Source organism: Mixophyes fleayi, chromosome 1 (genome assembly GCF_038048845.1).
Source record: "Mixophyes fleayi isolate aMixFle1 chromosome 1, aMixFle1.hap1, whole genome shotgun sequence".
In the NCBI taxonomy this organism is placed as follows: Eukaryota; Metazoa; Chordata; class Amphibia; order Anura; family Limnodynastidae; genus Mixophyes; species Mixophyes fleayi.
Genome location: NC_134402.1, coordinates 199,736,635 through 199,754,284, shown reverse-complemented (window position 1 = coordinate 199,754,284; position 17,650 = coordinate 199,736,635).

Sequence of the window (17,650 nt, the reverse complement as noted above, 5' to 3'; positions counted from 1 at the left end):
TCCTGACACCCGCGAGACCAGACAGCACGCCGATGATGTTTTGCTTCCATTTCAGTTCCGAGAGACGCAGGAAACTACAGTTGGCTCGGTACTTGGATTGACGATGTTCAACTAAAAGACAGGTACCTTAGAGATAGCCAAAGATTGAATCGGACACTGCTGCAAGCGCTTGACCTTAACATGCCCTTACTGTACATTGATTAAGTGCATACACCCCCTCCCTCCCCCATTCTGCCCCTGAAATCATAGGCTGTCGGAAGTGATCTTTGCCTTCAAAGATTAATTGAATGTACTTGCTTTCACTGGCGTATAGTCCATTTTTGGACAAGTGCAGTGCAAATTTACACAAAATACAGCATGCATTGACATTTACATTGCTTAATGAATCAGGCCCAGGGTGTATATATTTTATATATATTTTATATGTATATGATTGCATAATTACTATATATTATGTATTATTATAAATGCATTGTCTTCATGTTCATTGACTTGCAATAGTTGATTGCCTTCATTTGTGATTTCCTGATAATTTACTGAAACTCAGCTTGTCTGTGCTGTAATAGGTGATGTACTTTTAACATGTTTTCTTTTCAATAATTCATGTTAACTGTTTACTTATTTTATTATATTTAAGTAAATTTATATTTTTAGAATTGTTTTTGACTATGCTGTTGGTATTAATGGCTTCTTTGTAAATTTGAAAAATGTTCTATTTTGAGTTGCTATATAGTTAAACCCATTTTTCCATGAGGTGCCTAGGTGATACACAGCAGTTAGTTATATCTCTGCTCATTTCTCTATATTGCAAAATCAAAGAAAAATGCGTCATAAAATAAATATATCAGCTTTCATCTTCTTGCCCTCTCTTTTCTTCTTGATTTGTCATACTCTTTGTTATGATCTGTTGCTACAGCCGTTTTAATTTCCTTTTCCTGCAGTAATGCATGCGTGTAAAGTAACAACTTTTTGTTGAAGAATACATTTTGTTTAGTATGTTATGAACTGCTTTTATATTTCTAAAGAACAATTGAATTTATGACTTGACCATAATTGAAGGTGGAGATGTGGAATGATTCAACTCCACCATAAAGTCTGGTTTTAGAAAAGCAGTTCTTTCTGACAAATAATTCTGAAAAATAAAATTTCCCAGTTTTCCTGTATATCATGGAAAAATACAACAGATAAATAATTACTTAAAACAAAACAAAATCTACATTAAAATACTGTGGGTGCCCTATGTTTGTAGAATACAAATCTGCTGTGCCACAAAATAAATGGAGGCACAGTGAATTAACCTTCGCGCAATTGTGTCTAATTGCATTCCTAACAAGGAGCACATCCACATCTTGTTGTTTGAGAAATGCCATGTAAAACCAATCTGGGACGACTACTACTGCTAGATTGTGTGTCCAGCTGTAAATGCACATGGTGGAAACAATACAAACTTCACTACAATGTTCAGTCTAATAACTGTCATTATTATTTTAAACTTTTATTTTTCTATTACCGTGATTAATTAATTTTATGTTTTATTTAACTTTTTTAAAAACTTATTTATTTAGTACTCCTAAAATGCTGCATGTTTGAGCTTTATTTATGGCCTAAAAAGATTATGAAAGTGGGGGATATATTGGGACTGTATTTATTATTACTATTGAAGACTTGGAATTTTTTTTAAATTATATTTGTGCCAAGGTAGCCTTTTTCAGAGCGGGACCCTAACTTACACTATCTGTTTCAAATTTCTATTCACCTTTCTAATTATTCAATTCAAATATTAAATACAGTGGGCTTGATTCATCAAGGAATGTAGGTTCCATTGCGTGCCTTATTTTGGGTGAAAATGCTCCGAAATGGACTTTACCCCAGTAAACACAAGTGCAGGTAATTCAAGTTCAAATGCAAATGACACTTCCGACAGCCTACGATTTGAGGAGCGGAATGGGGGAAGGAAGGGGCATATGCAGGTAGACAATGTACAGTAAGAGCGTGCCAAGGTTGAACACACACACATTCGTCCGATTCAATCTCAGGGCAGTGATTTGAAGCCGTATCACTTGTACCAGCTACAGATCGGGTAATAGTGCCGAGTGATAGGATGATGGATGTGTATGCATGCTAAAACATGTGTCTGCAATTAAAAGTAACTGTAAAAAAGCATTTTATGTACAGTAAGCATTAATAACATCTAGAGATGAGCGCACTCGGATTTCGTGAATCCGAGCCCACCCGAACGTTGCCGATCCGAGTCGGATCCGAGACAGATCCGGGTATTGGCGCCAAATGAAAACCTGAAACCGAGGCTCGGAGTCATAATCCCGCTGTCGGATCTCGCGATACTCGGATCCTATAAATTCCCCGCTAGTCGCCGCCATCTTCACTCGGGCATTGATCAGGGTAGAGGGAGGGTGTGTTAGGTGGTCCTCTGTCCTGGAAGATCTCGTGCTGTGCTGTTTAGTTCTGTGCTGTGCTGTGCTGTGCTGTGCTGTGTTCTGCAGTATCAGTCCAGTGGTGCTGTGTGCTGTGCTCTGTCCTTCTGAGGTCAGTGGTGCTGCTGGGTCCTGTGCTGTGTCCTGTTCAGTCCAGTGGTTCTGTGTCCTGTGCTCTGTCCTTCTAAGGGCATAGTTATTTCCCCATTATTCCCCATTTTCAAAAAAATTAAGAAAAAGTTATAAAAAAAAAAAAAAATAATTAAAAAAAAATTAATTACAACAAAATTTGCAAAACCAATCCTGCAGTATAAGCCCATTGGTACTGCAATATTACCAAGTTCACACATTCAGCAATAAAAGTCCAGTGGTACTGCAATATTACAAAGTTCACACATTCTGCAGTATCAGTCCAGTGGTGCTGTGTCCTGTGCTCTGTGCTTCTAAGGGCATAGTTATTTCCCCATTATTCCCAAGTTTTTAAAAAATAAAAAAAAACTTATACAAAAAAAAAAATAATAAAAAAAAAGTAATTATAACAAAATTTGCAAAACCAATCAAGCAGTATAAGTCCATTGGTACTGCAATATTACCAAGTTCACACATTCTGCAGTATCTTGTGCTACATATAATGGAGACCAAAAATTTGGAGGATAAAGTAGGGAAAGATCAAGACCCACTTCCTCCTAATGCTGAAGCTGCTGCCACTAGTCATGACATAGACGATGAAATGCCATCAACGTCGTCTTCCAAGCCCGATGCCCAATCTCCTAGTACAGGGCATGTAAAATGCAAAAAGCCCAAGTTAAGTAAAAGTAGCAAAAAGAGAAACTTAAAATCATCTGCGGAGAAACATAAAGTTGCCAATATGCCATTTACGACACGGAGTGGCAAGGAACGGCTTAGGTCCTGGCCCGTGTTCATGACTAGTGGTTCAGCTTCACCCAAGGATCTTAGCCCTCCTCCTCCTCCCCCCCTAAAAAAAATTGAAGAGAGTTATGCTGTCAGCAACAAAACAGCAAACAAGCCTTCTAAAGAGAAATTATCACAAATCCCCAAGGCGAGTCCAAGGGTGTCGGTGGTTGTCAAGCCTGACCTTCCCATCACTGTACGGGAAGAGGTGGCTCGGGAGGAGGCTATTGATGATGTAGCTGGCGCTGTGGAGGAACTTGATGATGAGGATGGTGATGTGGTTATTGTAAATGAGGCACCAGGGGGGGAAACAGCTGATGTCCTTGGGATGAAAAAGCCCATCGTCATGCCTGGTCAGAAGACCAAAAAATGCACCTCTTCGGTCTGGAGTTATTTTTATCCAAATCCGGACAACCAATGTATGGCCATATGTAGCTTATGTAAAGCTCAAATAAGCAGGGGTAAGGATCTTGCCCACCTAGGGACATCCTCCCTTATATGTCACCTGAATAACCTTCATAGTTCAGTGGTTAGTTCAGGAACTGGGGCTAGGACCGTCATTGGTACAGGGACACCTAAATCCCGTGGTCCAGTTGGATACACACCAGCAACACCCTCCTCGTCAACTTCCTCCACGATCTCCATCAGATTCAGTCCTGCAGCCCAAGTCAGCAGCCAGACTGAGTCCTCTTCAATACGGGATTCATCCGAGGAATCCTGCAGCGGTACGCCTACTACTGCCACTGCTGCTGTTGCTGCTGTTAGTCGGTCATCTTCCCAGAGGGGAAGTCATAAGACCGCTAAGTCTTTCACAAAACAATTGACCGTCCAACAGTCGTTTGCCATGACCACAAAATACGATAGTAGTCACCCTATTGCAAAGCGTATAACTGCGGCTGTAACTGCTATGTTGGTGTTAGACATGCGCCCGGTGTCCGCCATCAAGGGAGTGGGATTTAGAGGGTTGATGGAGGTATTGTGTCCCCCGGTACCAAATCCCGTCGAGATTCCACTTCACTAGGCAGGCGATACCAAAAATGTACAGAGAAGTACGATCAAGTGTCCTCAGTGCTCTAAAAAATGCGGTTGTACCCACTGTCCACTTAACCACGGACATGTGGACAAGTGGTTCTGGGCAAACGAAGGACTATATGACTGTGACAGCCCACTGGGTAGATGCATCCCCTTCCACAGCAACAGCAACAGCTGCATTAGTAGCAGCATCTACAAAACGGCTGCTCGTGCAAAGGCAGGCAACATTGTGTATTACAGGCTTTAATAAGAGGCACAACGCTGACAACATATTAGAGAAACTGAGGGAAATTATCTCCCAGTGGCTTACCCCACTTAGACTCTCATGGGGATTTGTGGTGTCAGACAATGCCAGTAACATTGTGCGGGCATTAAATATGGGCAATTTCCAGCACGTCCCATGTTTTGCCCACACCATTAATTTGGTGGTGCAGCATTACCTCAAGAGTGACAGTGGTGTGCAGGAGATGCTTGCGGTGGCGCGCAAAATTGCTGGACACTTTCGGCATTCAGCCAGTGCCTACCGCAGACTAGAGGCACATCAAAAAAACCATGAACCTGCCCTGCCATCACCTCAAACAAGAGGTTGTGACGCGCTGGAACTCCACCCTCTATATGCTGCAGAGGATGGAGGAGCAGCAAAAGGCCATTCAGGCCTACACAGCCACCTACGACATAGGCAAAGGAGTGGGGATGCGCCTGAGTCAAGCACAGTGGAGACTGATTTCCGTGTTGTGCAAGGTTCTCCAGCCGTTTGAACTTGCCACACGAGAAGTCAGTTCCGACACTGCCAGCTCGAGTCAGGTCATTCCCCTGATCAGGCTGTTGCAGAAGCAGCTGGAGAAAGTGAGGAAGGAGCTGGTAAACCATTGCGATTCCACCAAGCATGTAGCTCTTGTGGATGTAGCCCTTCGTACGCTTTGCCAGGATCCGAGGGTGCTCACTCTTTTAAAGTCAGAGGAATACATTCTGGCCACCGTGCTCGATCCTCGGTTTAAAGCGTATGTTGTGTCTCTGTTTCCGGTGGACACAAGTCTACAGCGGTGCAAAGACTTGCTGGTCAGGATATTGTCCTCTGAAGAGGTCCGTGACATGCCAACAGCTCAACCCTCATTTTCTTCCACATCTATGGCTGCGAGGAAAAAGCTCAGTTTTCCTAAAAGACCCGGTGGCGGGGATGCTGATAACATCTGGTCCGGACTGAAGAACCTGCCAACCATTGCAGACATGTCTACTGTCGCTGCATTGGATGCTGTCACAATTGAAAAAATGGTGGAGGATTATTTTGCTGACACCATCCAAATAGACATGTCAGACAGTCCATATTGTTACTGGCAGGAAAAAAAGGCAGTTTGGAAGCCCCTGTACAAACTGACTCTATTTTACCTGAGTTGTCCCCCCTCCAGTGTGTACTCGGAAAGAGTTTTTAGTGCAGCGGGGAACCTGGTCAGTGAGCGGCGAAGGAGGTTGCTTCCTCAGAACGTTGAAAAAATTATGTTCATAAAAATGAATTATCAATTCCTCAATCAAGTACAGCACTGCCCTCCAGATACTACAGAGGGACCTGTGGTTGTGGAATCCAGCGGGGACGAATTAATAATGTGTGAGGAGGAGGAAGTACACACTGTAGGGGGAGAGGAATCAGAGGTTGAGGATGAGGACGACATCTTTCCTCAGTAAAGCCAGTTTAGTTTGTACAGGGAGAGATGAATTGTTTTTTTGGTGTGGGGGCCCAAACAAACCAATCATTTCAGCCACAGTTGTTTGGTAGGCCCTGTCGCTGAAATGATTGGTTTGTTAAAGTGTGCATGTCCTATTTCAACAACATATGGGCGGGTGGGAGGTCCCAAGGACAATTCCATCTTGAAACTCTTTTTTTGGCATTATGTGACCATTCAACAGTCGTTTGCCATGCTCAAAAAGTAAAACAAAATGTCAACAAATTCAAAATATTAAACCAAAAGTAAAATGCCTGGTCATAATTTAAAACAAGAGGTATTGACGTGCTAGAACTACTGTAGTGTTTATATGTTATAAATACTACACTTGGAAGTTGGAGGAGGTATTGTGGCCCGGGTACCAAATTTAGTACCGGGGCCACTCCACTATGCAGTACAGATAGAGGTGTATCAGATATTAAACAACGTTGACTGTTGCTGCAAAATTTTTAAATAATATTGTGGGGAACACTACACTATGCAGTCCATAAACTTTTTTGGTAGAATTCAGACCCGTGGAGGGTTTTTTAATTATATTGTGGCCCCGGCAAAAAATTGTGTACCGGGGCCACCCCACTACGCAGTCAAGAAACTTTTTTTTTGGAATTCAGAGCCGTGGAGGGTTTTTTAATTATATTGTGGCCCCTGTAAAAAATTGTGTACCGGGGCCACGCCACTACGCAGTCAAGAAACTTTTTTTTGAAATTCAGACCCGTGGAGGGTTTTTTAATTATATTGTAGGAACCACTCCTCTGCGCAGTCCAGATACAATTTTTGGTGGGATTCAGACCATTTGAGGGTTTTTAAATTATATTGTGGTGACCACTCCTCTACGCATTCCAGGTACAATTTTTGGTGGGATTCAGACCATTTGAGGGTTTTTAAATTATATTGTGGTGACCACTCCTCTATGCAGTCCAGATACAATTTTTGGTGTAAATAACAACAGTTGATGGTTTTCTTATTATATTGTGGTGACCACTCCTCTACGCAGTCCAGGTACAATTTTTGGTGTAATTAAGATCAGTTGATGGTTTTCTTATTATATCGTGGTGACCACTCCTCTACGCAGTCCAGGTACATTTTTTGGTGGGATTCAGACCATTTGAGGGTTTTTAAATTATATTGTGGTGACCACTCCTCTACGCAGTCCTGATACAATTTTTGGTGGGATTCAGACCATTTGAGGGTTTTTTAATTATATTGTAGGGACCACTCCTCTACGCAGTCCAGATACAATTTTTGGTGTAAATAAGACCAGTTGATGGTTTTCTTATTATATTGTGGTGACCACTCCTCTACGCAGTCCAGGTACAATTTTTGGTGGGATTCAGACCATTTGAGGGTTTTTTAATTATATTGTGGTGACCACTCCTCTAGGCAGTCCAGGTACAATTTTGGGTGTAATTAAGACCAGTTAATGGTTTTCTTATTATATTGTGGTGACCACTCCTCTACGCAGTCCAGATACAATTTTTGGTGGGATTAAGACCATTTGAGTGTTTTTAAATTATGTTGTGGTGACCACTCCTCTACGCAGTACAGATACAATTTTTGGTGTAATTAAGCCCAGTTGATGGTTTTCTTATTATATTGTGGTGACCACTCCTCTACGCAGTCCAGGTAAATTTTTGGTGGGATTCAGACCATTTGAGGGTTTTTAAATTATGTTGTGGTGACCACTCCTCTACGCAGTCCAGGTACAATTTTTGGTGGGATTCAGACCATCTGAGGGTTTTTAATTATATTGTGGTGACCACTCCTCTACGCAGTCCAGGTACAATTTTGGGTGTAATTAAGACCAGTTGATGGTTTTCTTATTATATTGTGGTGACCACTCCTCTACGCAGTCCAGGTACAATTTCTGGTGGGATTCAGACGATTTGAGGGTTTTTAAATTATATTGTGGTGACCACTCCTCTACGCAGTGCAGATACAATTTTTGGTGGGATTCAGACCATTTGAGGGCTTTTAAATTATATTGTGGTGACCACTCCTCTACGCAGTCCAGATACAATTTCTAGTGGGATTCAGACCATTTGAGGGTTTTTTAATTATATTGTGGTGACCACTCCTCTACGCAGTCCAGGTACAATTTTGGGTGTAATTAAGATCAGTTGATGGTTTTCTTATTATATCGTGGTGACCACTCCTCTACGCAGTCCAGGTACATTTTTTGGTGGGATTCAGACCATTTGAGGGTTTTTAAATTATATTGTGGTGACCACTCCTCTACGCAGTCCTGATACAATTTTTGGTGGGATTCAGACCATTTGAGGGTTTTTTAATTATATTGTGGTGACCACTCCTCTAGGCAGTCCAGGTACAATTTTGGGTGTAATTAAGACCAGTTGATGGTTTTCTTATTATATTGTGGTGACCACTCCTCTACGCAGTCCAGATACAATTTTTGGTGGGATTCAGACCATTTGAGTGTTTTTAAATTATGTTGTGGTGACCACTCCTCTACGCAGTACAGATACAATTTTTGGTGTAATTAAGCCCAGTTGATGGTTTTCTTATTATATTGTGGTGACCACTCCTCTACGCAGTCCAGGTAAATTTTTGGTGGGATTCAGACCATTTGAGGGTTTTTAAATTATGTTGTGGTGACCACTCCTCTACGCAGTCCAGGTACAATTTTTGGTGGGATTCAGACCATCTGAGGGTTTTTAAATTATATTGTGGTGACCACTCCTCTATGCAGTCCAGATACAATTTTTGGTTTAATTAAGACCAGTTGATGGTTTTCTTATTATATTGTGGTGACCACTCCTCTACGCAGTCCAGGTACAATTTCTGGTGGGATTCAGACCATTTGAGGGTTTTTAAATTATATTGTGGTGACCACTCCTCTACGCAGTGCAGATACAATTTTTGGTGGGATTCAGACCATTTGAGGGCTTTTAAATTATATTGTGGTGACCACTCCTCTACGCAGTCCAGATACAATTTCTAGTGGGATTCAGACCATTTGAGGGTTTTTTAATTATATTGTGGTGACCACTCCTCTACGCAGTCCAGGTACAATTTTGGGTGTAATTAAGATCAGTTGATGGTTTTCTTATTATATCGTGGTGACCACTCCTCTACGCAGTCCAGGTACATTTTTTGGTGGGATTCAGACCATTTGAGGGTTTTTAAATTATATTGTGGTGACCACTCCTCTACGCAGTCCTGATACAATTTTTGGTGGGATTCAGACCATTTGAGGGTTTTTTAATTATATTGTAGGGACCACTCCTCTACGCAGTCCAGATACAATTTTTGGTGTAAATAAGACCAGTTGATGGTTTTCTTATTATATTGTGGTGACCACTCCTCTACGCAGTCCAGGTACAATTTTTGGTGGGATTCAGACCATTTGAGGGTTTTTTAATTATATTGTGGTGACCACTCCTCTAGGCAGTCCAGGTACAATTTTGGGTGTAATTAAGACAAGTTGATGGTTTTCTTATTATATTGTGGTGACCACTCCTCTACGCAGTCCAGATACAATTTTTGGTGGGATTCAGACCATTTGAGTGTTTTTAAATTATGTTGTGGTGACCACTCCTCTACGCAGTACAGATACAATTTTTGGTGTAATTAAGCCCAGTTGATGGTTTTCTTATTATATTGTGGTGACTACTCCTCTACGCAGTCCAGGTAAATTTTTGGTGGGATTCAGACCATTTGAGGGTTTTTAAATTATGTTGTGGTGACCACTCCTCTACGCAGTGCAGATACAATTTTTGGTGTAACCAGTTGATTGTTTTCTTATTATATTGTGGTGACCACTCCTCTACGCAGTCCAGATACAATTTTTGGTGTAATCAAGACCAGTTGATGGTTTTCTTATTATATTGTGGTGACCACTCCTCTACGCAGTCCAGGTACAATTTTTGGTGTAATTAAGACCAGTTGATGGTTTTCTTATTATATTGTGGTGACCACTCCTCTACGCAGTCCAGATACAATTTTTGGTGTAATCAAGACCAGTTGATGGTTTTCTTATTATATTGTTGTGACCACTCCTCTACGCAGTCCAGGTACAATTTTTGGTGTAATTAAGACCATTTGAGAGTTTTTTAATTATATTGTGGTGACCACTCCTCTACGCAGTCCAGGTACAATTTTGGGTGTAATTAAGAACAGTTGATTGTTTTCATATTATATTGTGGTGACCACTCCTCTACGCAGTCCAGGTACAATTTTTGGTGTGATTCAGACCATTTTAGGGTTTTTAAATTATATTGTGGTGACCACTCCTCTACGCAGTCCAGATACAATTTTTGGTGGGATTCAGACCATTTGAGGGTTTTTTAATTATATTGTGGTGACCACTCCTCTACGCAGTCCAGGTACAATTTTGGGTGTAATTAAGACCAGTTGATGGTTTTCTTATTATATTGTGGTGACCACTCCTCTACGCATTCCAGGTACAATTTTTGGTGGGATTTAGACCATTTGAGGGTTTTTAAATTATATTGTGGTGACCACTCCTCTACGCAGTCCAGATACAATTTGTGGTGTAATTAAGACCAGTTGATAGTTTTCTTATTATATTGTGGTGACCACTCCTCTACGCAGTCCAGGTATAATTTTTGGTGTAATTAAGACCAGTTGATAGTTTTCTTATTATATTGTGGGGACCACTCCTCTACGCAGTCCAGGTATAATTTTTGGTGTAATTAAGACCAGTTGATAGTTTTCTTATTATATTGTGGTGACCACTCCTCTACGCAGTCCAGGTATAATTTTTGGTGTAATTAAGACCAGTTGATGGTTTTATTATTATATTGTGGTGACCATTCCTGTACGCAGTCCAGATACATTTTTTGGTGGGATTCATACCATTTGAGGGTTTTTAAATTATATTGTGGTGACCACTCCTCTACGCAGTCCAGATACAATTTTTGGTGTATTTAAGACCAGTTGATGGTTTTCCTATTATATTGTGGTGACCACTCCTCTAGGCAGTCCAGATATACAATTTTTGTTGGGGTTCAGACCATTTGAGGGTTTTTAAATTATATTGTGGTGACCACTCCTCTACGCAGTCCAGATACAATTTTTGGTGTAATTAAGACCAGTTGATGGTTTTCTTATTGTATTGTGGTGACCACTCCTCTATGCAGTCCAGGTACAATTTTTGGTGGGATTCAGACCATTTGAGGGTTTTTAAATTATATTGTGGTGACCACTCCTCTACACAGTCCAGATATACAATTTTTGGTGGGATTCAGACCATTTCAGGGTTTTTAAATTATATTGTGGTGACCACTCCTCTACGCACTCCAGATATACAATTTTTGGTGGGATTCAGACCATTTGAGGGTTTTTAAATTATATTGTGGTGACCATTTTTTTACGCAGTCCTGATACAATTTTTGGTGGGATTCAGACCATTTGAGGGTTTTTTAATTATATTGTGGTGACCACTCCTCTACGCAGTCCAGGTACAATTTTGGGTGTAATTAAGACCAGTTGATGGTTTTCTTATTATATTGTGGTGACCACTCCTCTACGCAGACCAGGTACAATTTTTGGTGGGATTCAGACCATTTGAGGGTTTTTAAATTATATTGTGGTGACCACTCCTCTACGCAGTCCAGATACAATTTTTGGTGTAATTAAGACCAGTTGATGGTTTTCTTATTATATTGTGGTGACCACTCCTCTATGCAGTCCAGATACATTTTTTGGTGGGATTCAGACCATTTGAGGGTTTTTAAATTATATTGTGGTGACCACTCCTCTACGCAGTCCAGATATACAATTTTGGGTGTAATTAAGACCAGTTGATGGTTTTCTTATTATATTGTGGTGACCACTCCTCTAAGCAGTCCAGGTAAAATTTTTGGTGGGATTCAGACCATTTGATGGTTTTCTTATTATATTGTGGTGACCACTCCTCTACGCAGTCCAGGTACAATTTTTGGTGGGATTCAGACCATTTGAGGGTTTTTAAATTATATTGTGGTGTCCATTCCTCTATGTAGTCCTGATACAATTCTTGGTGGGATTCAGACCATTTGAGATTTTTTTAATTATATTGTAGGGACCACTCCTCTACGCAGTCCAGATACAATTTTTGGTGTAATTAAGACCAGTTGATGGTTTTCTTATTATTTTGTGGTGACCACTCCTCTACGCAGTCCTGATACAATTTTTGGTGAGATTCAGACCATTTGAGGGTTTTTAAATTATATTTTGGGGACCACTCCTCTAAGCAGTCCAGGTAGAATTTTGGGTGTAATTAAGACCAGTTGATGGTTTTCTTATTATATTGTGGTGACCACTCCTTTACGCAGTCCAGATACAATTTTTGGTGTAATTAAGACCAGTTGGGGGTTTTCTTATTATATTGTGGTGACCACTCCTCTTCGCAGTCCAGGTACAATATTTGGTGGGATTCAGACCATTTGAGGGTTTTTAAATTATATTGTGGTGACCACTCCTCTACGCAGTGCAGATACAATTTTTGGTGGGATTCAGACCATTTGAGGGTTTTTAAATTATATTGTGGTGACCACTCCTCTACGCAGTCCAGACACAATTTTTGGTGTAATTAAGACCAGTTGATGGTTTTCTTATTATATTGTGGTGACCACTCCTCTACGCAGTCCAGGTACAATTTTTGGTGTGATTCAGACCATTTTAGGGTTTTTAAATTATATTGTGGTGACCACTCCTCTACGCAGTCCAGATACAATTTTTGGTGGGATTCAGACCATTTGAGGGTTTTTTAATTATATTGTGGTGACCACTCCTCTACGCAGTCCAGGTACAATTTTGGGTGTAATTAAGACCAGTTGATGGTTTTCTTATTATATTGTGGTGACCACTCCTCTACGCATTCCAGGTACAATTTTTGGTGGGATTTAGACCATTTGAGGGTTTTTAAATTATATTGTGGTGACCACTCCTCTACGCAGTCCAGATACAATTTTTGGTGTAACCAGTTGATTGTTTTCTTATTATATTGTGATGACCACTCCTCTACGCAGTCCAGATACATTTTTTGGTGTAATCAAGACCAGTTGATGGTTTTCTTATTATATTGTGGTGACCACTCCTCTACGCAGTCCAGGTACAATTTTTGGTGTAATCAAGACCAGTTGATGGTTTTCTTATTATATTGTGGTGACCACTCCTCTACGCAGTCCAGGTACAATTTTTGGTGTAATTAAGACCAGTTGATGGTTTTATTATTATATTGTGGTGACCACTCCTCTACGCAGTCCAGGTACAATTTTTGGTGGGATTCAGACCATTTGAGGGTTTTTAAATTATATTGTGGTGACCACTCCTGTACGCAGTCCAGATACATTTTTTGGTGGGATTCATACCATTTGAGGGTTTTTAAATTATATTGTGGTGACCACTCCTCTACGCAGTCCAGATACAATTTTTGGTGTAATTAAGACCAGTTGATGGTTTTCTTATTATATTGTGGTGACCAATCCTCTACGCATTCCAGGTATAATTTTGGGTGGGATTCAGACCATTTGAGGGTTTTTAAATTATATTGTGGTGACCACTCCTCTACGCAGTCCAGATATACAATTTTTGTTGGGGTTCAGACCATTTGAGGGTTTTTAAATTATATTGTGGTGACCACTCCTCTACGCAGTCCAGATACAATTTTTGGTGTAATTAAGACCAGTTGATGGTTATCTTATTATATTATGGTGACCACTCCTCTACGCAGTCCAGGTACAATTTTTGGTGGGATTCAGACCATTTGAGGGTTTTTAAATTTTATTGTGGTGACCACTCCTCTACGCAGTCCAGATATACAATTTTTGGTGGGATTCAGACCATTTGAGGGTTTTTAAATTATATTGTGGTGACCACTCCTCTACGCAGTCCAGATATACAATTTTTGGTGGGAATCAGACCATTTGAGGGTTTTTAAATTATATTGTGGTGACCATTCCTCTACGCAGTCCAGATACAATTTTTGGTGGGATTCAGACCATTTGAGGGTTTTTTAATTATATTGTGGTGACCACTCCTCTACGCAGTCCAGGTACAATTTTGTGTGTAATTAAGACCAGTTGATGGTTTTCTTATTATATTGTGGTGACCACTCCTCTACGCAGACCAGGTACAATTTTTGGTGGGATTCAGACCATTTGAGGGTTTTTAAATTATATTGTGGTGACCACTCCTCTACGCAGTCCAGATACAATTTTTGGTGTAATTAAGACCATTTGATGGTTTTCTTATTATATTGTTGTGACCACTCCTCTACGCAGTCCAGGTACAATTTTTGGTGTAATTAAGACCATTTGAGAGTTTTTTAATTATATTGTGGTGACCACTCCTCTACGCAGTCCAGGTACAATTTTTGGTGTAATTAAGAACAGTTGATTGTTTTCATATTATATTGTGGTGACCACTCCTCTACGCAGTCCAGATACAATTTTTGGTTTAATTAAGACCAGTTGATGGTTTTCTTATTATATTGTGGTGACCACTCCTCTACGCAGTCCAGGTACAATTTCTGGTGGGATTCAGACCATTTGAGGGTTTTTAAATTATATTGTGGTGACCACTCCTCTACGCAGTGCAGATACAATTTTTGGTGGGATTCAGACCATTTGAGGGCTTTTAAATTATATTGTGGTGACCACTCCTCTACGCAGTCCAGATACAATTTCTAGTGGGATTCAGACCATTTGAGGGTTTTTTAATTATATTGTGGTGACCACTCCTCTACGCAGTCCAGGTACAATTTTGGGTGTAATTAAGACCAGTTAATTGTTTTCTTATTATATTGTGGTGACCACTCCTCTACGCAGTCCAGGTACAATTTTTGGTGTGATTCAGACCATTTTAGGGTTTTTAAATTATATTGTGGTGACCACTCCTCTACGCAGTCCAGATACAATTTTTGGTGGGATTCAGACCATTTGAGGGTTTTTTAATTATATTGTGGTGACCACTCCTCTACGCAGTCCAGGTACAATTTTGGGTGTAATTAAGACCAGTTGATGGTTTTCTTATTATATTGTGGTGACCACTCCTCTACGCATTCCAGGAACAATTTTTGGTGGGATTTAGACCATTTGAGGGTTTTTAAATTATATTGTGGTGACCACTCCTCTACGCAGTCCAGATACAATTTTTGGTGTAATCAAGACCAGTTGATGGTTTTCTTATTATATTGTTGTGACCACTCCTCTACGCAGTCCAGGTACAATTTTTGGTGTAATTAAGACCATTTGAGTGTTTTTTAATTATATTGTGGTGACCACTCCTCTACGCAGTCCAGGTACAATTTTGGGTGTAATTAAGAACAGTTGATTGTTTTCATATTATATTGTGGTGACCACTCCTCTACGCAGTCCAGGTACAATTTTTGGTGTGATTCAGACCATTTTAGGGTTTTTAAATTATATTGTGGTGACCACTCCTCTACGCAGTCCAGATACAATTTTTGGTGGGATTCAGACCATTTGAGGGTTTTTTAATTATATTGTGGTGACCACTCCTCTAAGCAGTCCAGGTACAATTTTGGGTGTAATTAAGACCAGTTTATGGTTTTCTTATTTTATTGTGGTGACCACTACTCTACGCATTCCAGGTACAATTTTTGGTGGGATTTAGACCATTTGAGGGTTTTTAAATTATATTGTGGTGACCACTCCTCTACGCAGTCCAGATACAATTTGTGGTGTAATTAAGACCAGTTGATAGTTTTCTTATTATATTGTGGTGACCACTCCTCTACGCAGTCCAGGTATAATTTTTGGTGTAATTAAGACCAGTTGATAGTTTTCTTATTATATTGTGGTGACCACTCCTCTACGCAGTCCAGGTATAATTTTTGGTGTAATTAAGACCAGTTGATGGTTTTCTTATTATATTGTTGTGACCACTCCTCTACGCAGTCCAGGTACAATTTTTGGTGTAATTAAGACCATTTGAGAGTTTTTTAATTATATTGTGGTGACCACTCCTCTACGCAGTCCAGGTACAATTTTGGGTGTAATTAAGAACAGTTGATTGTTTTCATATTATATTGTGGTGACCACTCCTCTACGCAGTCCAGATACAATTTTTGGTTTAATTAAGACCAGTTGATGGTTTTCTTATTATTTTGTGGTGACCACTCCTCTACGCAGTCCAGGTACAATTTCTGGTGGGATTCAGACCATTTGAGGGTTTTTAAATTATATTGTGGTGACCACTCCTCTACGCAGTGCAGATACAATTTTTGGTGGGATTCAGACCATTTGAGGGTTTTTAAATTATATTGTGGTGACCACTCCTCTACGCAGTCCAGACACAATTTTTGGTGTAATTAAGACCAGTTGATGGTTTTCTTATTATATTGTGGTGACCACTCCTCTACGCAGTCCAGGTACAATTTTTGGTGTGATTCAGACCATTTTAGGGTTTTTAAATTATATTGTGGTGACCACTCCTCTACGCAGTCCAGATACAATTTTTGGTGGGATTCAGACCATTTGAGGGTTTTTTAATTATATTGTGGTGACCACTCCTCTACGCAGTCCAGATATACAATTTTGGGTGTAATTAAGACCAGTTGATGGTTTTCTTATTATATTGTGGTGACCACTCCTCTAAGCAGTCCAGGTAAAATTTTTGGTGGGATTCAGACCATTTGATGGTTTTCTTATTATATTGTGGTGACCACTCCTCTACGCAGTCCAGGTACAATTTTTGGTGGGATTCAGACCATTTGAGGGTTTTTAAATTATATTGTGGTGACCATTCCTCTATGTAGTCCTGATACAATTCTTGGTGGGATTCAGACCATTTGAGGGTTTTTTAATTATATTGTAGGGACCACTCCTCTAAGCAGTCCAGATACAATTTTTGGTGTAATTAAGACCAGTTGATGGTTTTCTTATTATTTTGTGGTGACCACTCCTCTACGCAGTCCTGATACAATTTTTGGTGAGATTCAGACCATTTGAGGGTTTTTAAATTATATTTTGGGGACCACTCCTCTAAGCAGTCCAGGTACAATTTTTGGTGTAATTAAGACCAGTTGGGGGTTTTCTTATTATATTGTGGTGACCACTCCTCTTCGCAGTCCAGGTACAATATTTGGTGGGATTCAGACCATTTGAGGGTTTTTAAATTATATTGTGGTGACCACTCCTCTACGCAGTGCAGATACAATTTTTGGTGGGATTCAGACCATTTGAGGGTTTTTAAATTATATTGTGGTGACCACTCCTCTACGCAGTCCAGACACAATTTTTGGTGTAATTAAGACCAGTTGATGGTTTTCTTATTATATTGTGGTGACCACTCCTCTACGCAGTCCAGGTACAATTTTTGGTGTGATTCAGACCATTTTAGGGTTTTTAAATTATATTGTGGTGACCACTCCTCTACGCAGTCCAGATACAATTTTTGGTGGGATTCAGACCATTTGAGGGTTTTTTAATTATATTGTGGTGACCACTCCTCTACGCAGTCCAGGTACAATTTTGGGTGTAATTAAGACCAGTTGATGGTTTTCTTATTATATTGTGGTGACCACTCCTCTACGCATTCCAGGTACAATTTTTGGTGGGATTTAGACCA